Source organism: Lemur catta, chromosome 2, assembly GCF_020740605.2.
Source record: "Lemur catta isolate mLemCat1 chromosome 2, mLemCat1.pri, whole genome shotgun sequence".
Taxonomy (NCBI): domain Eukaryota; kingdom Metazoa; phylum Chordata; class Mammalia; order Primates; family Lemuridae; genus Lemur; species Lemur catta.
The window spans coordinates 127,489,958-127,514,674 of record NC_059129.1 but is presented as its reverse complement, the minus strand read 5'-3'; the positions used below and the strand labels follow the sequence as shown (position 1 = coordinate 127,514,674).

The following is a 24,717-nucleotide window of genomic DNA, read 5'->3' as shown; positions in this document are numbered from 1 at the left end:
CGGCTGGCGCGAGGCGGGACTTGGTCACCCCCTTAGTGGCTCTGGGTCCCCCCTGCACCCTGCGCGGGCTCAGGGCCTGCGCGACCCGCCTGCGCTTCCGGCGCCGCGCCTGGGCCGGAGCTGGGGGCTCAGGTGCGGCCGCCCCGGAGGCAGGGGGCGTCCTGCCGGCTCGGCGCGGCCCTCGGGCTGCCCCGGGCTCTGCGCTCCGCCGCGGGGGCCGTCCCGAGGGCGCAGCCGCCCCACCCAGGCTCGTCAGCCCGTGGGCAGAAAGGGAGAAGTCGCTCCGCGGGGCTGGACAGGAGCCCCGCGTGCGGGCGGCGAGGATCAAGTGGCGGGGGCCCGCTGCGGGTGAGAGATGGGCGCCGAGCCGGCCTTGGCTCCCGGGCGGGGAGGGGAGGGGCAGACCCGGAGGTCCCCGGAACGCCGCGAGCGCTGAACCCTGGAGACCCTCGGCGAGAGAAAGGCACCGCTCGGAACGCGGGCGCTCCCGTGGGCACCTCCTCCCGGCCCCAGCGACTCCGCGCTCCCAGCCCACCCGAGTCCCCGCGCGGGCCCCTCCTGCAAGCTCCCGGGGAATTGCTTCTTTTCTCTTTACTTTTCTGAGTCTTTTCTTCTCTTTTCTGTCTCTCTGCTGGGTCGCTCGCTCAAAAAAAAAAAAAAAGAAGGGATATTAACAGGGGGCTGGGAAGATGTTCACACATCATTTTATTGAGCGCGATTGATTTGCAAACGCAAATCCAGCTGCTCACTGGGGAAAGTCCGCTGCGGGCTCTCCAGTGCTCCTGAAAAGTAGCTGCCTGGCAAAGGGATCTGGACACACCTCCTCTTTCCAAGTGTGAGCCCTTCTTGAGGGAAGAAGGGCTCACACTTGGAAAGCTGTTCCTTTCCCATTGTCTACTGCCAGAGTTAATCCACAAAATGCTAAAGACAAACCTTCCAATGGCAAAGCTGTAGGTACCTCCAGAGCCAAACAGCCCGCGCACGCGCACACAGACACATGCCCGGGCCACGCGCATAAGTGTCATAAAAATGACTTAACGCTGATTAGTTTATGATAAAGAACTGTTGGGTGGGGGTAAAAAAGGAGGTAGAGCAGGACTTACGCACAGTTACAGGCAGAAAGGAAGCTGGAATGCTGCCACCAAATCTGGAGGCCTGAACATCCAGGGTGTGTTCTACTTATGACCTCTATCAGTATTTATTTTGATGAATAATCAGTATGATTAACAGGGACACTGAACTGTAGTATTTAAGGGAAGCTAAAGGTTCCCTGCCCAACCCTCTTATATACAGGTAGGGAATGAGATCCTGCCATGTGAGGTCCGCACAAACTAGCTAAAGGTGACCAGGGGCTAGGACCAGGTCCTCAGCCTCCCCCGGCTAGCCTCTATTACACCAGATTGTCTCGAGGAAATTGAAGTGCCATTCACTGAGGTGGTTTTTTGTTGTTGTTGTTGTTGTTGTTGTTGTTGTTTTTTAGCAATAACATTTATCATTTCAGTTTTGTGGGTCAGGAATCTGGGTGCACCTTAGCTGAATGTCTCTGACTAGACTGCAAAGTGGTGGTGGCTAAGGCTGTGGTATGATCTGAAGGCTTGTCTGGGAAAACATCTACTTCCAAGATTATACATGTAGAGTTTTAAAGCTAGAAGAAACCAGGAAACATATGGAAAAACAAAGAAATATAGATGAGTGCATTAGCCAGTGTTTTCCCCAGAAAAACAGAACCAACTTGATATGCATATGTATGTAGTTTTTTTTTTTGTTTCTTTTTTTGTTTTTAAGGAATTGGCTCGCACATTGTGGCGGTGCAAGTCCAAAATCTGCAGGGTAGGCTGGCAGGCTGGAGACTCAGGGAAGAGTTGTATTCTGAGTTCAAAGGCGGTCCACTTCTTGCTTGAGATAGGTCAGTGTTTGTTCTGTTAAGGCCTTCAACTGACTGGATGAGGCCCACCCACATTATGGAGGATATATTCAAAATCAGCTGACTTTTAAAAATAGTTTTTATTAAGATTTTTTAAATTTTATTTTTATGTTTAATTGACAAATTATGATTATATATATTGGTGGGGTACAATGTGATGTTTTGGGATTATAAAATGTGGAATGATTGTATTAAACTAATTAACATATTCATCACCTCACATTTATCCCTATTGCAGTGGTAGGAACATTTGAAATTTACTCTCTTAGCAATTTTGTAACATACAATGCATTATTATTAACTATAGTCACTATGCTGTGCAATAGGTTTCAAAGCTATTGCTCCTGTCTAACTGAAGCTCTGTATCCTTTAACCAACATCTCCCTATCTCTCCTCCACCACCTCTGGTAAACACATTCTACTCTACTTCTTTGAGTTCACGTTTTTAGATTGCACATATAAGTGAGATCATGTAGTATTTGTCTTTCTGTCCATCAACATGTGAATGGATAAAGAAAATACGGTGTATATACACAATGGAATACTATTCAGCCTTGAAGAAGAAGGAAACTCTGTCATTTGTGACAACATGGATGAACCTGGAGGACATAATGCAAAGTCCATTGTTTAAAATGTGAATCTCATCAACAAAACACCTTTGCAGAAACATCCAGAATAATGTTTGACCAAATATCTGGGCACCATGGCCAAGACACATGGACACATAAAATTAACCATCTCATTAACCAAAACAGATAGTCATACATCTAGAACACAGAAGAGTAGTTATGTACATGTGCTATCATATGTCAAAATGTTCATAATTTATGCACTGATATTTCTATATGTCAGTAAAATGTGTGTATTTTGAAAGTTCTGCCCTAAAATTAAGGATTTGTTCTTTTTCTTTGAAAGAGCAAGTTAGGGAAATGGAGTGTACAATGGAAAGTACTTGGTCTTTTAATGCAGTAGACCTGGGTTCTAGACTTGACCCTGCAATTTAGTAGCACTGCAAACTCTGGCAGTTTATTATGTGAGCCTGATTTATAAAATAATAATATTTATAATGTTTAACTCATACAGCTGTCAGGCAGATTCAGTGGGCCCATGATACATAGAGCACTCAGCATAGTTCCTGGAATTTAGTAATATCAGTTGTCTCCACCTGCCCCACATATCATATTATCCTAAAACTGAAAAGTGCCAGGACCACATTCCTCAACATACAGGAATCTTCTGACAGCATTCCAGAAGAGATGAATATTAAACATCTGTTGCAATCCCTTAACATTGACGAACACTCAACTATGAGAAACTTCCTCTTTCTGTTGATTGAATCAAACATTCATGCCTTCAACTTCCATTCAGAACAAGGACATTCTATATTCCACAATAAGCCTTTCAAATATCTGAGGACAGCTATCATTTCTCTCTTCAGCCTTTCCTTATGCAGTTTTCACAGCCCTAGTTATTTTAACTATTCAATGTCTGGCTCCTTCCCTATCTACACGTGAGTCAACATCTGCTCTCTTTACAATGTACTCAAAGTGGATTTCAAACCTCAGCCCTGGTAACAGTGGGATTCCTACTATTCCTGAACTGGATCTTACTCTTGTGTAAATAAAAGTTAATAATATTGACTTTTTCAGCAGCCCCATAAAATATTTATAGTAGGAATAGTAGTTATAATAAATTGATCTTCTACTGTGTGCCAGGGACTATATAAATTTTATTCCACAAACCAAGTTGTTTAAGAAAGATACCTTAATTTGTAAATAATTCGACCCAATTGGAAATTTCTGATTTTGTCTCCCATTCTGCCTTAATCATTCCCAGTCCTTCCTTTTCACCAGGCTTATTGCCTTCATCGGCAGGGGGGGTAAAAGAAATGTGGTCCTTGACTTACTCATGTCAGTAGATATCAAGCTGTCTGGTCCCTGGTCATTGTTCAACATAGGATGTCTGTTGGTCAGTGAGGTTTTTCTAGCTCTCTCTTGACTCCCTTGATAACTCATCACAGTCTTCATCAGCCTAATCTTCAAGCAGCTACCCTCCCTCCCTCCCTCCCTCTCTCTCTCTCTCTCTCTCTCTCTCTCTCTCTCTCCCTCCCTCCCTCCCTCCCTCTCTCTCTCTCTCTCTCTCTCTCTCTCTCTCTCTCCCTCCCTCCCTCCCTCCCTCTCTCTCTCTCTCTCTCTCCCTCTCTCTCTCTGAGGCCTTGTGTCCTCCCTGGGCCTCCATCTGAGGGGCAGGGTACAGGGCCTCTCTTAGAAACCACTCAGCTCCCTGATCTCCCTCATCTCACTAGCCCCCCCCTCCCCCATCACAACCTCTCTTCCCTCCCTGTCTAACCTGAGAGAGGGGAAATAGCTTTTCTTTTTGTCTTTCTGAGAGAGTACAAAAGGCCAGGTTATGTGCCTTGTGAACAATAGAACAGGCTTGGAATTTTATTGTAAGGTAAATTAGTGAAGGGGATCAGAATATGCTATGATATGACACATTGGCATAATGATTATTTTGAGCTGAAGGTAATTAGGAAGCAGCAAACACAGAAAGAGCTCTTTGTCCTCTCCCTATTTGCCTAAAGCAGGACATAAGTCTCCTTTTGTGAAGGTGTTCCCTCTTCCTTCTCCTATACCAAGAAGAGGAAAACACCTGTTATCACTGGAGATGGAAATTCTGGTTTTTTTTTTCCTGTTAATGTCCTTTAAAGTCTAATTCACAGATCTAAGCCACTGAACCTAAGAAGGTAGAGAAACACCCTACAGAAGTCATTGGAAGTTTTCAAATAGACAAGAACATGATCTGACATATGTGGAAAATAGAATCTAGGGAGTTCAAAAGTGGTAACAGGGAGAATATTTAGCAGGCTGTTGCATAATCCAGGTAAGAGAGAATAATGGATGGTATGAACTAGGGTGGTAGAAATGGAAGTGGTGAGAAGTAGATTTGGGATATTTTGAAGGTGATTTGCTTATAATTGGATACTGAGTATGAGAGACAGCAGAGACAAGGAGTACTCTGGAGTTTTTCACCTATGCAACTGGGTAAGTGGAGTTACTGATAACTGAGTTGGAGAAAAGTAGGGGAGAAACAGGTTTGGAAAGGAAAACCAAGAGTTCAGTTTTGGACATGGTAAATCAGAGTTGTCTATTAGTCATTCTAGCTCATGCAATTACCACACTGCCTAGAACTTATTAGGTGTTTGATAAAAGTTATTAAATAATTAAGCAAACATCACATTCTAAGTTTTTGTCTAAGGTCAATGTCAAACTTCTAGATGATTACAGAATTAACTTTCATGGTGAATTGGAGTTGTAATTAAGTCTTAAAGAATAAGTTGGATTTACGGTGAAAATATGAACCAGTGGAATTATTGTAGCAAAAATGTAGGAAAGAAATGAAAAATATTTGAGGGAAAGTTAACGAATAGTCTGGATGCAGGGGTAGATCCTAGAGGCTGATGGGGAGAGAAAGCCTGATTGATGGTAGATTGTTGAAGGAGGGTCAGGCTAAGAAGTTTGGCTTGATCCTATAGGACCTGCAGAACCAATGAAGCCTATTCTTAAATATTTATCTTTTGTTTCTATTTAGCTTGTTGACAAGGAAGCCACATAATTAAAGCAAAGGTGTTGAAAATTAATCAGAATGGACCGTACCAGAAAAGACTTCTGCAAGGAGAGAAGTTAGGAAGCTATTTCAATAGTACACTGGGTGAGATAATAAATACTGTGGCACCAATGGAAATTTGAAGTCAAGGGGACATGATTCGTCTCCAGTTCAATCCTCCATAACAGATATCTAAGCTCTTTGATGCCAAACATCATGCTGACAAAATATCATTGACTGCATTCTTGTTAGTTTATGCAATTATACATGAGTTTTTGCTCTTTCCACATGATATAGCTATGAGAATCATTAGGGCTATTTGCCAGTGGGGTGGTTCTCATTCTTAGCACTTGTAGGATTGTTCTTCCCTTTCCTTTGAATGTTAGACATGGTAATGAGTTGCTTTGGCAAACAGGATCTATTTTATTTGGGAAATCTTGTCTTTTTGTTATTTAAAAGTATTGAACAACCGATGCACCACTGACATAAGTGTTATTCATAAGTCTGGCCAGAAAGACAAGCACAAACAGAAAGTAATATTTTTATTAAGTGTTTGCTTTATTGAGTTGATTCTATACAAGTTTTCTGTGATCTGTTTTTTAGAAATCAAAGTGAAATAGTTTTCTAAAAGATTTGGCAGAAAATGGAAATTGTGTTTGTGTGTGTGCATGCACCTGACAGAGGACAAAATCAAATACCCCAAGGGAAGATGACAAAACTGGAGTAAAAGTAAACATTTTGTGAAGCCAGTACAAATATCCTCAATATGAGGGCTCTTGGTGCAGAATTTAATATCAAAGATTTTTCTTACAATTGGAGGAAAAGCTGATTAATTTAAAAGTATAGACTGGGTGTGGGATCTTATGCCTGTAAGCCCAACACCTTGAGAGGCCAAGGTGGAAGGATGGCTTGAGATGAGGAGTTCGAGACCAGCCTGGGCAACATAGCAAGACCCCATCTCTAAAAAAAAAAAATTAGCTACTTGGGAGGGTGAGGCAAGAGGATTGCTTGAACCCAGGAATTCAAGGTTGCAATGAGCTGTGAGCACACTCTTTAATACAAAGGACTTCATGCTATTTTATTTAGAACTATGCAGCCAAGAATATATTTATAGAGGTGAACAAGCAACCAACTTTAGATTTTAGACATATTAGAGCACATTTCAATTATTTGTTGAAAAGAAAATGGAATGGGAACCCATAGAGGTATTATCTAAACTAAACTAAGCAACCATTATTTAAAATAATGGGAAAATAATTCTGGGAATGGAATGTGCTAATTTAGGTTGAGTACCCATAGAAAAACACCTTCAAGAAGGTGACACTTAAGATGTCATCTGATTAACAAAATGGAGCCAGCTATGCCTAAATTTAAGGAAAGAACATTCAAGGCAGAGGGGTATACTTACTATAAAAATCTGAGACAGGAAACATTTAACATATTCGAGAGGGGAAAAGAAGGCAAGTGTGGCTGGAACATAGTGGGTAAAGGGGAGAGAATGTAAAAGGAAAGCAGAGATATAAGCCAGGTCAGATAATGTGGAGTCTTGTAAGCCAGGGTACAGAGTGAAATTTTATTTCAAGTTCTATGTATGCTAATAAGGGATTTAAAGGGACTTGGCAATTGGATGCTAGGTTGAGGATGGATTAGAGAGGTGCAATAATGAAAGCACGATGTGATGGTTAATTTTATGCATCAACTTGGCAGGGCCACGGGGTGCACTGATATTTGGTCAAACATTATTCTGAATATTTCTGTGAAGGTGTTTTTTGGATGAGATCAACAGTGAAATCAGTGGACTTTGAGTAAAACAGATTGCCCTCTTTAATGTGGTGAGCCTCATTCTGTCAGGTGAAGGCCTGAACAGAACAAACAGACTGGCCTTCTCTGAACAAGAGAGAAATCTCCAGCAGACTATCTCTGGACTTCATCTACAACCAGCATCAGCTCTCCTTACTTCTGTAGTAAACAACCTTAAGAAATGAACTGAAATATTACTTCTTCTGGGTCTCCAGCACACCTGCCCACTCTATAGATTTTGGGCTTGCCAGCTTTCATGCTCACATGAGCCAATTCCTTATAATAAATCTCTTTCTCTATTCACACACACACACGCGCACACACTCATACATATCCTCTTGGTTCTGCTTCTCTGGAGAACCCTGACTAATATACATGGTGAACTGGTGACCACCTGGATAGGTACTGCAGTAGTCTGGGGGAAGACAATGGTGACTTGAATTAGGGTGTTGGTAGAAAAGATGGACAGAGAAGTAGATTCAGGAGAAGAATTGGAAATTGGGGAACTGGGACTTGTAATGGTTTAGATGTGGGAGACTGAGGGGAGGAGAGGGATCAGGAGGACACCCAGGTTCTAGGCTTGAGCAGCAGCTGGATAGTGATGGATAATAATTAACACTGAAGAAGGGGTAGTTCTGAAGGAAAAGGGATATGTGAAATATGAGATGCCCATACATGCCTAAGTAGAGACATCACATAGATAATCGGCACGTACATCTGGAGTGTAAGAGCAGATTTGGGAATCATCAACAAATAGGTGGTATTTAATGCTCTGAGAATGAGTCAAAATGAGTCAATTTTCAAAATTGCTGAAAGAATAGATCCTAAATGTTCTCACTACAAAAAACGGCAAGTACATGAGGTGGTGGATACGTTGATTAGCTTGACTGAGTAATTTCACAATGTATTCATATCAACTCATCACATTGTACCCTGTAAGTATAAACAATTATTCTGTCCTCAAAGAATAAAATTTAAATTTAAAAAAATGTAAAAAGAAGATGAGCACTTGACCATATTCAACTTTTACAAGAAAGTTAGCTCTGAAGAAGAATGGAACAATGAAACACAATGTTCTTAAAAAGCAGTGTAGTACAGATGTTTCTCCCTTCAAATGGAGGTCCAAAGTATGTTTGTAGGTTGACAGAGATGGTTCAAGAAAGAAGAAGAAGCTGATGACAGAGGGGTGGAGGGGAATTTCAGGAGTGATGTTCTAGGGAAGGGAGAAGGAGTGATGGAGGGAAACAGAGTGCACATGGAGGACTTGGTCTCTAAGAGATCCCACCACACTCTCCTAGAATGGTTTCTGCAAGGTTGTGATTATACTGACAGATCCCCAGTATATTCCCATCCTTGAAATAGTTTGTAGCCAGCATTCCTTGAAACTGTGGTGTAATAGATTTTGCCCTTTTAAATTTTCATGGTTTGGCTGACCCACAATGGAGTAAGGACACAAACCTGGCTCTGTGAAGGTGTGGTGTGAGGTCTAAAGAGAGGATCCGCTTTTGATAGCTTGTGTTTCCATATTTACAGTGCAAATGTACAGGCCAGGAAAATTGGATATTTAGTGCACCTGAATCGAAACCCTCAAAGCACAATAATCTTGTGAGCAATACCATCGTCAGAAACTAGCTTTTCTGAATTATGTATAAACCAGCCCTATTTTTGATTGACAAGAAGCTACAAGACTCTTGTTCTTATGACTCTCTAAAGTGCCGTTTGTGTATATTTGCCATCTGTGTTACAGATAATTTTTTGGTAATTTCTTATTTATTTCATTGAAACATGCCAAAATGCCTTTTCAAATTACCGTTAAAATGGTTTATTGAAACTTTATTAATTTTTTTATTGTGGTCAAATGTAGATAATATAAATTTACCATCTTAACCATTTTTAAGTGTACAGTTCAGTGGCATTAAGTGTAATAATTCATACTGTTATTGACCATCACCACTATCCATCTCCCTAAACTGAAACTATCACATTAAATAACTTCCCGCTTTCCCCTCTCCAAGGCCCTGGGAACCCCTATGCTACTTTCTGTCTCTCTTTGAATTTGTCTATTATAGGTACTTCATATAAGTGGAATCATACAATATTTATCCTTTTGTGTCTGGTTTATTTCACTTAGCATAATGTCTTCAAGGTTCATCCATATTGTAGCATGTATCAGAATTTTACTCCTTTTTAAGGTTGTGTTACATATATTTTTAAAAGTGTAATTCTCAGAGTTCGGAGGGTATCCTGCTGGAATCACACACAAGTTAAAACAAGGCCAATGAGCCCATGGCTTTGTAGTAGAGTGAAAGCGGGTGGAGGCCATGCTTATTTTCAATACAGGTTTATGACTGTCGTGCTTACCTAGCGCCAATTCTGCTACCAGGCCAGAGAATTGTGGATGCGGATAATAATTTCACTATTTCAGAACTTAAATTATATCATTGAAATCTTGCTAAATCTTTTTTTGGGAACCAAAAAATATATACTCTGAAGGAAAATAGAACAAATTCAACCTCCCCTCCCCCACCTTTTCTCATATTCCCTTCAGCCAACATTAAATATTTGCACAAAAACAAAAACAAAAAAAGATTGGAATGATGACAATGCTTACCTGGTAAATGAGAGAGAGGAAAAGTGGAATTCAGAGTTAACAGCAAGAAAAATCTTACTTTTAATGAAAACTTTTGCTTTGCAGACTATTTTAATATGCCACAGAATGAATAATTATGTTTAAAAAGTGGCAATAAAATTAAAGGAGACAAGAAGGAGGTGCCTACCATGAAAGCCAGAATTGAAAACTTCTTTTGAAGTTATAAAATGTCATTAATCTTTGAGTGAAGTAAAAACAATCCTCCCTCTATTCTCACATAGGCAGCTGCTAATAGTTAGGTAGTTTCAGGAAAAAAAATATTTTGACATGGAAAATGCTAGTGCATTTGGGCATGGGCAACTATGTCTAGAATCCAAACTGATTCAACCAATAAAATATTTTTTAAAAACAAATGTCATTAAAAATATTTTTATCAGTATATTAAACATTACCCATAATAATTTTTTCTTAATTATTTCTGTACCATGTAAATAAATTTTATAATCTGTTCCTTATCACTCATTCTAAAAATTATGGCTGGTATCACAGAAATCATCACCATTCATTGCCACAAATGGATTTTTTAGTTTACTTTATCGGCATCCACATATGCATATGTTTAGTTTAATATAGCTAATGTTTAAATGCTAAACACCACTTATGATCTATGAAGTTGCACTTTGGCTTATATGGTTCTATTTTTACATATGATCATTGATTTAACCAAAATTAATAAAGTTCATGTCTGTGAGCACATGATCACTTTTATGGTTTTCCCAAGTGAACATGAATTGCACATTTCACACTTTTCCGTATTAGCTAGACTCAATAAACCTTTATTCTTGTAATCAAGGCATAGGCCATTGCTTTGGGTTAAGGACTGATTCCAGTGCAGCTCAAGAGGACTATTATTCTATTCCTGGTGGACATTGTTTGGTCTTCAGTCTTTTTCATCACACTAACACAGTTAACACAATACAACGTCATATTCTATAATGACTAGATTTATTCTTCAAAGATACTTGAAATGGCTACTGTCTCTTAAAGGATATATTTTCCTTTCAGGAAATTATTGTAAAAATAGGCAAAGAAATATAAAGATGCTGTACATCTTTGTTTTTAAATCTCAGAGCTAGAATAATAAAGAAATTGGAAATTTCTTTAATCATTAGGAAATCAATATTTGCTGAGTTCTAAGCTCAATAAGAGGTATTATACAATATTTCACAGAAAGAATGATAATCCCTGAATAAAAGGCCAGTTTTTGTTGCATGTGCTCATATTTAAAACTGATATTCAAATTTATTTAATCAGCTTTTGAACATGTAATAAGGTTTCCTTTTTAGATCTAACTGAAATAAGTAATACACATAAAACACCTACTAATTATGCAGGCTGGCACAGAGTATGTATAAAATGAATTACAATTATTATTACTGTTAACAAAAGCATTACAATTAATCTTTGTCATGTTATTTTGTCTTCAAAATAGTCTTCAGTGCCTGTCGTTACAATAAAGAATTGACTATGATGTTTCCATAAATTTCATATTCATCCTTTTGTGCATCTAAATTTCTTCCTAATAAGGTAAGCATCCCTCCTTCAAACCAAACTTAATCCTGAATTTCTGCCTAACATTATAGAGAATTTATTAATATAGTCACAGCATATTTGTTTTTCCTGTTTGGCCATATTTCACTTTGTCTATATTATGAAGCTCATAATTATTTACGTTACATATTTTCCTCATTGTTCATATGCCAAGTAATGATAGAATAAAATTAGTATTTTTGCTTAAATTGATGAACTATATATTATATAGATATAATTGTGAGTTATGAACTTTATAATTATATATAAATGTATTTGGTTTGAATTTAATCTAAGTTTAAAGTTTAAGAATATATTTTCATAATTTAACTTTCAGATTGAATTGTTAATTGTATTTCTAAAACTAACATTTTTAAATAATCTCTATTAGTCCTATAATATTAGAGCTATGGAAACTTAGCATAAATGAAAGAAACATTGATTCTGGAGTCAAAATGAATATGGACGCTTGCCATAGTTCTGGAGAAGCTAAATTGAGTGGAGTATGGCATGGTCCGTGGGGACATTAAAGCAGGATTGTCTCATTCTTCCTGTGAATATACATCATAACTGCTAAGAGACTTTGAACACTTAGCTTAATTTTGGTAAAACCGGAATTACAGCAACACCTATTCCACATATTGTGTCGATCACATTAAATAATAGAGGGGACAATGCCTTAAAAATTGCCAAGTGTTGGCCAGATGTTTGTTGTTATTTGAATTTCTTCCATGTGATTTAAATTGTTTTCAGATTTCTGATTTTAAGATGGCAGAGGTAAAAACCCTCTACCTTAGATGACAGTAGCAAACAGTTATAATGTTGAACCATGATGCGTAAAAGGTCCACAAATATGGTAAAATCCTAGCCACTATAAGAGAGAACACAAAGAGAAGACCTTGGGTCAGAGTTGGCAGAACACAGAGTTTTTCAAATTAAAAACCTCCAAAGTCAAAATCAATAAAGCATTTCTTGGGACAACAAGATTGGGGTAGATTGCATGATCTCTGAGGCACCTGAACTCAATTGGCATCATGTTCTGGACTGGGAGCCAAGACTGAATGAGGAAATATAAAAACACAGCATCTTTGCCAGAAACAACCCATTGGGGTGGCAGTGTGATGGAGAAACTCTCAGTGCATAACAGTCCTACAACTGTCAGTTTTCATCCAGCAAAATCAAGACATATGTGCACATGCATGCACACACACATACATACTCATACATACATACCTTTTGTCATATGAATTTTTTCTCATGAGCTATCGAGACTTCCAAGATGCCAGCTAAAGTAAAACCCCAGCAACTAAAAGCCAAAAAACTGAGCAGACACATTAGTAACCATGTACTACATGGAGACAAGTTTCCCAGTCTGAGTCCAGGCAAGTTACAGACCATTAGACAAAAAAAACCAACAATCCTCAGAAGAACAAAACAGATTCCAGGGTAGCTACAGTGTCCACTGTTCAACCAAAACTTATAGGAAAAAATCCAGTTGTACAAAAAATCAGGAATCAAAGCTGTCACTAGAAACTAATTTGAAGCGGGCCCAGGTGTTAGATATAACAGACAAAAACTACAAAATAGTATTATAAATATTTAAAAAAAAACTACGGAAAATTTGTTCAAATAGTTGAAGAGAAAAACATCACATTAATAAGTAAATATATAGTGATACCAATAAGGAATAGAAACTATAAAAACACTGATAATTCTAGATCTTAAAGTATAATAGCTGAAATAAAAACCTGCTGACAAACTCAACTGCAGATTTTAAATGGCACACAAAAAAATTAGTGTACTTGAAGATTGATTAATAAAAATTCTTCTACCTGATAAGCAGAAAGAAAGAAAAAATTGAAGAAAATAAAAAGTTTTGCAACAATATCAAGTGGTGCAGCACAAATGTAATTAGAGTCCCAGAAAGAAAAGACTGAAATAAATGTGACAAAAAAATGTTTAAAGAAATAATGGCATAAAATTTCCTAAATTTGTTGAAAAATATAAACTTACATATCCAAGAAACTCTGTGAAACCCAAGTAGAAGAAAAACAGACATCAGATTCAAAGTAATAAAAACCAAATCTAATCAGAAAATTAGAAAGCAGCAAAAGAAAAATGACATATTACACATAAAGGGATAACAATATGATTAACATTTGACTTTTCATCAGAAACAGTGGAGGCTGGAAGATATTGGGATGACATGTTCAAATGATGAAAGGAAAAAAAAACTATTATTCAAGATATCTACAGTCACTGAAGTTATCCTTTTAAACTAAAGCTAAAATACATTTTTAGACTAAAATAATTGAGATATTTAGGTCTTTTATTTTTTATTTTTTTGAGACAGGGTCTTATTCTGTCACCTGGGCTAGAGTGCAGTGTTATTGTCACAGCTCATTACTACCTCAAACTCCTGGGCTCAAGAGATCCTCTTGCCTCAGCCTCCCCACTAGCTGGGACTAGAGGCACACGCCACCATGCCTGGCTAATTTTTCTATTTTTTTGTAGATACAGGGTCTCTCTCTTGCTCAGGCTGGTCTCTCAAACTTCTGGCCTCCCACTTCAGCTTTCCAAAGCGCTAGGATTTCAGGGATGAGCCACCATGCCTGGCAAAAATAATTGAGATATTCAATGCTAGCAGACTTGCACTATTTAAACTACTATAGAAAGTCCTTCAAATTAAGGAAAATTGCACCAGATGGTAATTCAAATACACAGGAAAGAATAAAGAGCACCAAAGTGAATACATATGTGATATGTGAGTTATCATATACTTTTTATTGACTTCTTTAAAATTATATGCATATTTAAAGCAAAATTTGTACTACTATATTGTTGGGATTATAATTTCTATAGATAAAAACAATCCAAAGAATGGAAAAATAAACAGAACTATAGTGTTGAAAAACTACTATATTCATCTGGAAGCAATTCAAAACTAATTAAGTAGATTTTGATAAGATAAAGTTGCATGTTATAATCCCTAGAGCAACCACTAATACATTGAAAAGACATGTGTTAAAATGTCAATACTGTATTTATAATGATATACTGCAAAATATTTGCTTAACACAAAAGAAAGCAGGAAAAGAGGGGTGGAGGAATAAAACAAAAATTAAACAAATGTTAAAACCCAGCAAAATGGCAGACTTAAAACCTGTAGTATAAATAATTTTATCAAATGTGAATTGACTGAACACACAATATAAAAGGCAGAGAATGTGAAAGTGGAATTAAAAGCAGAACTCTACTTTATGCTGCCTGATAAAGACACACATTAAATACAAAAACACAAATAAGTTAAAAGAAAAACAATGGAAAATCAGTGTAAATTCAGACAGTAAGCATAAGAAAGCTAGAGTTGTTACATTAATATAAGACAAAATAAACTTCTAGCCAAGGAATATTCCAACAGAAAACATAAAACATTTTATAAAGTTAAAAAGATCAATACAACAAGAACATGCAAGAATTATAAGTGTATATGTGCCTAATGACAAAGCTCCTAAAATCAGTAGAACCAAAAAGAGAAGTAGATAAATTTGAAACCATAGTAGAAGATGTTAATACATCTTTCTTAGTATGTGATAGAAAAAGTAGACAGAAAATCATGAAAACTAGAGAAGATTTGAGCAACACTATCAACTAACTAATTGACAGGTATAGAAGACCACATACAACAACATGATACACAATCTTTTCAAGCCTACATGGAGTATTTAGCAACATAGACCATAGGCCATACAATAATTCTTAATAAATTTCAAAAGATTGAAATCAAAGTGTGTTAACAACACAATTAAACTTGAACTCAAAACAGAGACATAACTATAAATTCTCTCAAAGAATCAGAAATTAAACAACATATTTGTTAATAACCCATTGGCCAGAAAAGAAATCAACAAGAGAATTAGAAAACATTTTGAGAATAATAATAATAAATACATGATATATCAAAATTTGTAGAATAAAACTAAGGCAGTGCTTAAAGGGAAATGTATAGCATTCAATGCTTATATAAAAAAAGAAGAAAGATCTACTAATAGAAGCAATGATATAAGCTTCCAATTTAAGAAGTTAAAAAAGGAGCTCAAATTAAACCCCATCTGAAGAGAATAAATTAAACAAAAAGGAGTGGAAATCAATGAAATAGAAAACAGTGGAGCAATAGAGAAAACAAGTGAAACAAGAAGCTGGCTTTTTGCATTTGACAAAATTCAGCACCCTTTTATGATAAGAATGCTTTAAAAAGTAGGCATAGATGAGGCTTACCTAAAAATGATAAAAACCATATATGACAACCCACAGCCAACATCATACTGAACGGGAAAAATTGAAAGCATTCTCGCTTAGAACTGGAACCAGACAAGGTTGCCCACTATCACCGCTTCTATTCAAAATAGTGCTGGCAGTCCTAGCCAGAGCAATCAGACAAGAGAAGGAAATCAAGGGCATCTAAATGGGGGAAGAAGAGGTCAAACTATCATTCTTTGCTGACGATATGATCTTATATCTAGAAAACCCCAAAGATTCTGCTATAAGACTACTGGAATTGATAAACAAATTCAGCAAAGTCTCAGGTTACAAAATCAATGTACAGAAATCAGTAGCATTCCTATATGCCAACAACAGTCAAACTGAGAACAAAATCAAAGACTCAACATCCTTCACAACAGTAACAAAGAAAATAAAATACCTAGGAATATATTTAAGGAGGTGAATGACCTCTACAGGGAGAAGCATGAAACACTGAGGAAGGAAATAGCAGAGGACATAAACAGGTGGAAAACCATACCATGCTCATGGGTCACCAGAATCAACATTGTTAAAATGTTTATACTACCCAAAGTGATCTACAGAGTCAATGCAATCCCCATTAAAATAGTAAAATCATTTTTTGCAGATCTAGAAAAAATAATTCTACACTTCGTATGGAACAAGAGAAGACCCTGTATAGGAAAAGCAATCTTAAGCAAAAAGAATAAATTGAGAGGCATCAATTTACCAGACTTCAAGCTATACTACAAGGCTATAGTAACTAAAACAGCATGGTACTGGCACAAGAACAGAGACATAGACCAATGGCACTGTAGAAAATGGATATTTAAAGTATTTGTGTGTTTATTGCAATAGTCTAGGCAGGGAAACTGGCAGTAAGTTATTTCCACTGAAAATGAATGTTTTGAAACATTCTTGTAGTAGAATTGAGGGAGCTTGGATTCTGGGGATGAAGGAGGAGATAAAATGGTTCTGGGGTTTGTATCTGAGTGAACAGAAGGATACTAATTCCAAAATGAGGTAGGGAAGAAAGTGTAGGCATTCTTTTCTAGAATAGGTTCGGTAAGGCATTAATGATATTAAAATATAATGATCCCACTCTCACTTTTTGGATATAGCATTCTCAGCACCCATTGAAACTTTATGTTTGTTAGAGAAGGCATTTAAGGTCTCTTAGCTTTAGATGATTCATTTCTTTTTAGGCAGAAAAATGTGTGTGTATGTTTGAGAGAGAAAAAAGAGAGAAATTAACAAAAGCCTAACATGACATCATCACAAGAATTGCTATATTGCAGTCAGAATAAAGAAGAAAACCTATGCAAACATGAAAATTACTGTTATTATTCAAATAACACATACTCTATTTACACGGATTATTTGCTTAAGCTATGCTGCTATCTGGTTTTAGAGCATGTTTTTCCTATAGCCAAAAGCAACCTCTATGTATCTCCAGAATGCTTTTGGGTCACAGTGCAGGAGAACATCATTTGTTCTCATGAAAGAAGACAGTCCTTGTTCTCCATTCTCACCTCTCACTTCAGAATTGACTACTGTATAAAATGACTTGCCCCAGGTGTAGGTAAATCTGTTTATGAATAAATAGGAAAAAAAAAAAGAGAATCAGAGAAATTTGTAAAAGAAATTTACACAAAACAGGAGATTAAACATTTATAAAAACTACTATGATGCAAGGTAGTAGTTAGGGATCTCCTGATACTGGTGCTGAATCCTCCTAGGGTTGATAGTAGCGAGGCAACATTTTTGCTTCCTACTGAGGCACACAGGGAAGACCTCAGGGAGAAAGTGACATTAAGTTGGCTCTTAAAAATGTGACCCTTCATGCCTAACCTTTAAAGTTACCTCCCCCTTTTTTTTCTCCCCTTTCTCTTTACAGTATCTCCCCCATCCCTTCAGGTACCAACTCCCTCATGGTTTTTCTTTCTCTCTAACCCCTATCAAAATGTGCTGCCAACTAGAGAGTTAAGAAAGCTATAAATAGGTGTTACCACTAGAACTGTTACAGCTACCTTCTCCCCTGGGTATTTGTAGTTTAATATGTAGGGAACAAAATTAATAAATATCCAGTGGTAGAATTTCAGGAATTCACAATAGTAGTAAAGGTAATTTCCAGCAGACGGCCCTTATCAGCAGCTGGGAAATCAGCTCTGCCTATTGATTTTAAGTGACCCATAATCTACAGCTACATCCAAAATGTATGAGTCAGAAAAATATCAGAATGGCAACTGAAACATTACATTTTTTTTTTTGGTCATCTTTAAAAAGATCAAAAAGAGCAATACCTTATTATTGGGCAACACATAAATGTCAGGACAGAATACAAAGAATTTTTAGGAGGATGTGAAAAAAAAAAAGACTAGAGAGGGCTTCCCTTGAATTGCATCTGAAAGGAATGCTAGTCAAAGAAAAATATCATTTATGTACCTCTTAGGTGTACAGAAATGTAAGTCAGGGACCCTGGATATTTGGACTGTTGAGAACCTGAATATTAAATTGGAAGCCCCATAGCACACATGCCATGGCCAAGTCATTATTAAATCCCTCCTCAAAATATCATTTTGGTTTAGTGAGGAGAAGATTTTGGTTAAGTACTCAGAATTCCTCTAGAAATTTTTGTACTGTCTCTGTGTTTGAGACTAAGAAATATACGCCCTCTGAGAGCTCCCTAAGTAGAGTTTTTCTGGGGTAACTTTGTGCTTCATTTTATTTTGTTTACAGGAAATTTTCTTCTTGGAGCGCCTGGACTTCATCGCAGCACTTGTTTCTCTGCATGCATCTAAATGACTGTGCCTAGTGGTCAGTTAATAAATCAAAAAGAATAGCTAATTTCCTCCTGTTGAGGTAGGAATTTCTACCAGAAATGTTGGCTGAAACATGTGGTTGTAAAATTTATTATGCATGAAAAACAAGGAACTGGTGGGTGGTCAGTACAATGCAGTGATCACAATGGAAACCAGAACACTTGAAAAGATCCTTGTGGAAAACACTATGTGTATGCTTAGAGATAAAAATATGTAAAGACTCCTATTGGGCAGTGAGCGTCTACATTAAAAATAAATTTAATGTAGCCTCAGAACAGAGATTTTAGTCATTTGGCTTAAAATGTAAGCAACAGCAACAAAAGCTGATAGGAGAATGCATAAAATGTCATTCAACTAAATTTGTAAATCAGGGAAGTGAACTAATGATGAAAGTAGAATAATGTTCTTGTTTTTCAAAATAAGAATGATGAGCTGGGTAAAGATCATTCTCCAAGAGTAGTTCTACTCAAAGACAAAGACACGAAACCCACGATCCCTGTTCACATTTTTGTTTTTCTGGACTCGATTATCCTGTGTTCACTGCTGAGTTAAAGTAAGAAGTCTCTGACTGCCCCTACCTTGGAAGCTCCTAACTGAAACAAATGAGAAGTGTGAATTATCCCGGAGTTATTGAAGATACGTCTCTCATGAGAGAGGCTGATGACATATTGGGATGTTATGCTGGCAGCTCAGGAAGGTCCCCCAGTTTCTAAAGCAGGACATAAATAAGTAATGACCCCCTCCATCACCGCTCTGATCTCTGCTCCATGAACACTCTGACTAAAATTGGAGGAGACACACTCAAGCTTGATTTGCTTTAGAAAAGAAAAATCTCAGGACAATATTGAGATCTTGAACTCCTTAAATATAATTCTTTCTCGATTTCTTTCTCTTTCTTAGTCTCTCTCTCTTTCTCAAATTTGAGTTATTGAGGTTCTACTAATGCACTTAGCATAGGCCACCTTCTGTGGAAGGATAGAAATGAAAGCTGCGGTTCACGTGTGTGCTTTCTTTCTGTGGTCACCCTTCTGACCGGAAAGCCCTTCCTGCTTGCCGGGTCCTTCCCCAGCTCTCACCATTATTTCTTGATGAGGAAGGGAATTATCAAATGCTAATTGCTCCATGCAGCGGTCTGGGTCTGAATGTTTGTATCCTTCTCCCAAATTCATATGTTAAAATCCTAACCCCCTAGTGTGATGGCATTAGGAGGTGGGGCCTTTGGGAGATAATCAGGTTGTTAAGGGTGCAGCCCTGGTGAATGGGATTAGTGTCTTTACAAAAGAGACCCCAAGAGTTCTCTCACCCTCTTTCTGCCACATGAGGATACAATGAGAAGATGGCCATCTGCAACCCAGAATAGGATCCTCACCAGAACTCAGCCATGCTGGCAGCCCAATCTTGGACTTCCAACCTCCAGATCTGTGAGAAATGAATGTCTGTTGTTTATAAGCCACCTAGTCTATGGCACTTTGCTATAGTAGCCTGAACTAAGACATCTACAAAGCCTTCTCGTCTTTAGACTGTATTGATCCTTGTCTTCTTACCTGACTGCAAATTTCTTGGGGGCAAGACCAACGTTACTCATCCCTAAAATCTCTGAAGTATCTAGCACTACGCCTTGTGCATACTAAATATTGGCTGAATTTTACTGCCAATTCCCAGATATATAAAGCAACCAGTAAAAATAACATTACAAAGCAATGGATGAGTAGGTCATAAAACAAGTGATCCATGCATAGAAAATGTAGGAATTCTGAGAAAAAGGAAACCCATTTACGGGCCTGAGGAAAGCATCTCAGAGAAGAAGAGGGATGAGCTGGGAATTAATGGAAGGTGGGAATGGGGTAAATATGAAAAGGGAAGAAGGAAACATACATTTATAGGCTATAACTTAAAAATATTTTTTAGCAGGAATAATTAGGAATCATGAGAAAATTTCCTGGCTTGAGTGGCAAATTCAACCTAAGGAGAATAGGAAATAATGATGATATCTGATTTTATAGAGCATTTTAAAACAGGAAGAAGTTATTGATCTACTCTGAGAAGTCTTTTCCAGTGCCTTAGAAAATAAAAAAATATTTTTTACCTATCTCCTTTGACCTGCCTAACAAATCTATTCAACACAACTATAACAGCACAACTAACATTTTCACTTTTCCAGGCATTGTTATAAGCTGTTTTTTATTCATTGGGCATTAGTAGATGATTATTTACACTTAATAGTTAGGAATTTGAGACTCAAAGAAGTCAAAGGATTTTTCTAAATTTGCACATCTAGTAGAGAATGAAGATTCAAATCTAGGCTTCCTGGCACTATCACCAGCTCTTTCTAACATTGCCTTTTCCTAGCTAACCATAATTGTTCTCTAGAGCATCATAGGATATGTCAGGGGTTACTAATAGCCAAAAAATAAACATGGTATATATTTCTAGAACATCAATTTTAGCCCCCAAAACAATCTGAAAAAAATCACAGATATATTGAAAATAATGTTAATTTTAAAAATAAATTAAAAATTAACCAACACTCAGTCTTTAGGAAGACTTTAAGATCATTCATTAAAGAAAAATTCAGGCTTGCTTTCAATAAATTGACTAGCTACAGTGAGTGGGTGCTGGTGTTGACTGCTCAGTGCCCAGGCTCTTTCTTTTGGGGTATTTAATTTACGTCTCCCAGTTTCCTTCCTGCTTCTATTGTGTGCAATCTTGGAGTACCAAAACACTAGGAATCTTTCCTCTACTGGCCAAGAGGAAGCATAAAGCCAAAGCTAAGCTAATCAGATTTTCTCTCCAGGATTTTGAATCTTAAGCCAAAAGTCAGAAAAGAAGGTTGTAAATCATACCTTCTAGTTCTGACAGCTCACTGATGAAGGCAACAGGATTTTTGTTGCTGTTGAAAACCCTGGAGCTATCTGCTCCCTGAACTTTCATATTCTTGTGCTTTCCTTCAACTATAGGATCTCGCTCGGCAACTTAAAATAAGCTCCCTTTTCACTTACATTACCCCGAGTTTGTTTACATTGTTTGCAACTGAAGAATCCTTATAAATGCATCAGTTCTAGTGCATCTAGAGTTAATATAGAAAAACTCTTTAAACACAACTTGCATGTGATGTACCATTGTATATCCCCAGTGTGTTTGTATGTGAGATAGTTATATATAGAGATTAAAATAATAACAAATAGCAGTTCAGATTGGGGAGAAGAAGGTATCAGTCTCTTCTGGGAGGTCTTTCAACTTTTTCCAGTGCCGTAAAAGGTAGAATACATAAAATCAATGGCTGTATAAAGGCATTCCTATCTGAACTTTGTTGGCCCTCTGTCAGAGCATTAACACATTTGTAGGATAGTCAGAGATCCATGCTGGATGCACATCTAGTTCCCTCTGTAGAAAGTAAGGCCTTATTCACAAGATCTATGACTCACTCACTCTTCCATACCAGCAGATACAGTGCACAGTTCTTAGTGGCTCCTGAGGACAGTTTTTTGCCTTGATTTATATAATCTCCCCTTAGATTGCAGAAACCTGTTTCTGAAAGAGACTAACAGATTATTTAATCCAGGCTTTATGAGCAAAGAAATCAAAGGCTAGAATAAATAAAGTGGATTAAATGGCTTGCAAAGTTAGAGACAAACTGGGACTAAAAGTCCAGGTCCCCTGACTTCAAATCCAAGTAAATGAATCTCCCATTCCTTTCTCATGGATACACTTCATCATCCAAGAGTCTAAATGCCTTGGGTTTTATAGTAAGTGCTATCAGTTTTTCTTGATGAATAATCCTTATAAACCCAGCATACGGATAAGTCACTCCAATTCAGTTCAACTGGAGTATAAGCCATCAAGGCATATTCAATCGTTCTCTTTCTTTCTAGTCTCCAGCTCACCAAACAGCCTTCTGGGAGCAGATGGGCAGCAAATAAAAGATCTGTTCAGCATGTACCTTATGAACTTAGACCTGCCACCTAAAGACATGAGAAAGGACATGCCCTTTACAATACAGCATACAGGCTCAGAACCTTCTTAAAAGAGATCCTCCTGGATTTCCAGAGCAAAAGAGTTTGCAGGCAACCCTTTGACCTATTTTCCTCCCACATCATCTGAACATCTGGCAGCCACCGTCTCACTTCCCCACATCTCCATATGTCACTGGAAATACTGATGTCTGGTCTCAGTTCCCACCCAAGAAAAGCATCTTCAGGGCTGAACTTTGAAATTTGTAATCGAAAATCTCTGAATTAGGTGAAATTATATACAAATCCATTCAAGCTTACCAAAATATTCAGAAAAAAAAGGATGTGGCTGGTTAAAAATGTCACCCAAAGCACTTTCCTGATTAAGAATTGAGTTCTTCCCATGCCTTGGCATTTGGGATGAAGCCATGTTTTTTCTTCCCCCAGAGAAATGTACTTTTTAAAGATGTCTGACACATATTTGATCAATATCTATAGCTAATTTTATGTTTTCGGTGGCCTGGCTGAAGAAGAAAAGAATAAAATAAAATCACCATGAAAAATTGATATGGAGAATTGTCAAAACTGTCTACAAAGATGCCTTTTTCATACAGCTAAGATTAGAACAGCACTCCTGAGTCCTTGCAGGACTGTTATTTATGAGGAAATTATCTTTTCCAGAAGAGACGGAACTATCCACAGGGAAATTATGACCTTTTAAACACAGAGAGGAGTAGGAAAGAGCTTTTCTATAAAAATCAGAATGAGTGCCCTTGGCAGGGAAAGTTAAATAATGGTGGTGCCTTGACTTATGCACAGGCTGTTCGAAGTAGACTCACTCACTGTGCTTACTACCTAACACACTGTGCCATGATTTTAGATACGTTGTTTGTTTAATCCTTGGTTTCTTCATTAGTAGACATTGTTATTATCCCCATTGTTCAGATGACAAAATTTAAGCTAAAATGACACGAATGGAAAATGATGGAACCAGCTTTTGAACCCAGATCTTGTTTGACTCCAAAAGGCATTATTATTTCGATCCATATACTTCACTACCACATCCAACAGAAACAGCGGCAGGCTGTGGAAAAGATGTATAGTGCAAAATATAGAGTCTCAGGCCTTGGATAGATTGAGGCCTGGATTCTGTTTTCACCACTTCTTAGCAAATGTGACAGTACACTTCACTTAACTTTTCTGAGCCTCTATTTGCTCATCTGTAAACTAATGGCAATAAAAATAATAACGTGCAGTTGTATTTTTAGGATTGAATGAGAAAAGTAAAACTTCTGGCATATAGCACTTATTCAATGACTTTGTTCTCCTCCCTTGAGTATTTCTTTTTTAAAAAAACAGTCAGCAGCCTACAGTTTGATTCTAATAATCTGAAAGCAGGATAAAGTAGAGGCACATGCTGACAATCCAAAGGGCAAGTAAAAGATAAAGTCACGGTCTTTGGAGAGGCACAGCTTTGCTGTTCCCCCCCCCCTCCTTCCATGGGCATGGCCTGCTACTCTGATATCAATGACAACCCCGTTGTCATTTTATAATGAAGTATGGAGGTCATTGATAGCACAGGAGGTGTGTGGGAGGCATGTTTAGAGTCTGTTGCCATAGCAACAACAGCAGCAGAAATAATAATAATAAAAGAAATTTGTGGAACCCCTTCACCATGTCCTTAGTGGCTGGCAGGACAGGAAAAAAATCTTATTTTTGGAGTCCAGAGTATGGTGCAATTTTTATAGACATCAAAGTGCTCTTGCCTTTCTCTGACTCCATTCCCTTTCCTTTCTGTGCCCCACTGATGCACTTCTTCCTTCTCCAGGTTTCAGCTAATGACTGGGAAGTTCCAACAGGCTTTCCTTTTGATGAAGAAATGGATGGAAGAGTGGACTACAGGTGCTTCAGATCCTGTGTGAATCCAGAAGGAGTGACAGAAACTGGTTTTCTTCCTGGAATCTTCTGCACTAAACAACTTCAAGACAAACTTCTACTTGCCCATTACAGCTTCTCTGATCTTTCATTATGCCAAGACCACTGGCTCTATTATTCTAGTCACTAAAGGGTGATAACACAGCCCTCTTATCCTTGTTTAACCTACCTTGGTCAGGGCCTCAGTAGAAGGGTAGGGAACTCCATGAAGTATGAGGA

At 37.8% G+C, this 24,717-nt stretch overlaps 1 long non-coding RNA gene across 3 annotated transcripts; it reads left to right on the top strand.

Annotated features, from left to right (window-relative positions):
• Positions 1-162: 162 nt before the first annotated feature.
• Positions 163-24,717, top strand: LOC123633327. Of its 3 annotated transcripts, none has more exons than XR_006733574.1 (4): positions 163-348; positions 11,413-11,507; positions 18,531-18,653; positions 24,392-24,717. It is a non-coding gene; the product is annotated as an uncharacterized LOC123633327 (long non-coding RNA). The 3 variants fall into 3 exon arrangements; XR_006733575.1 differs by lacking the exon at positions 163-348 and adding an exon at positions 1,004-1,168; XR_006733576.1 differs by lacking the exon at positions 163-348 and adding an exon at positions 1,826-1,906.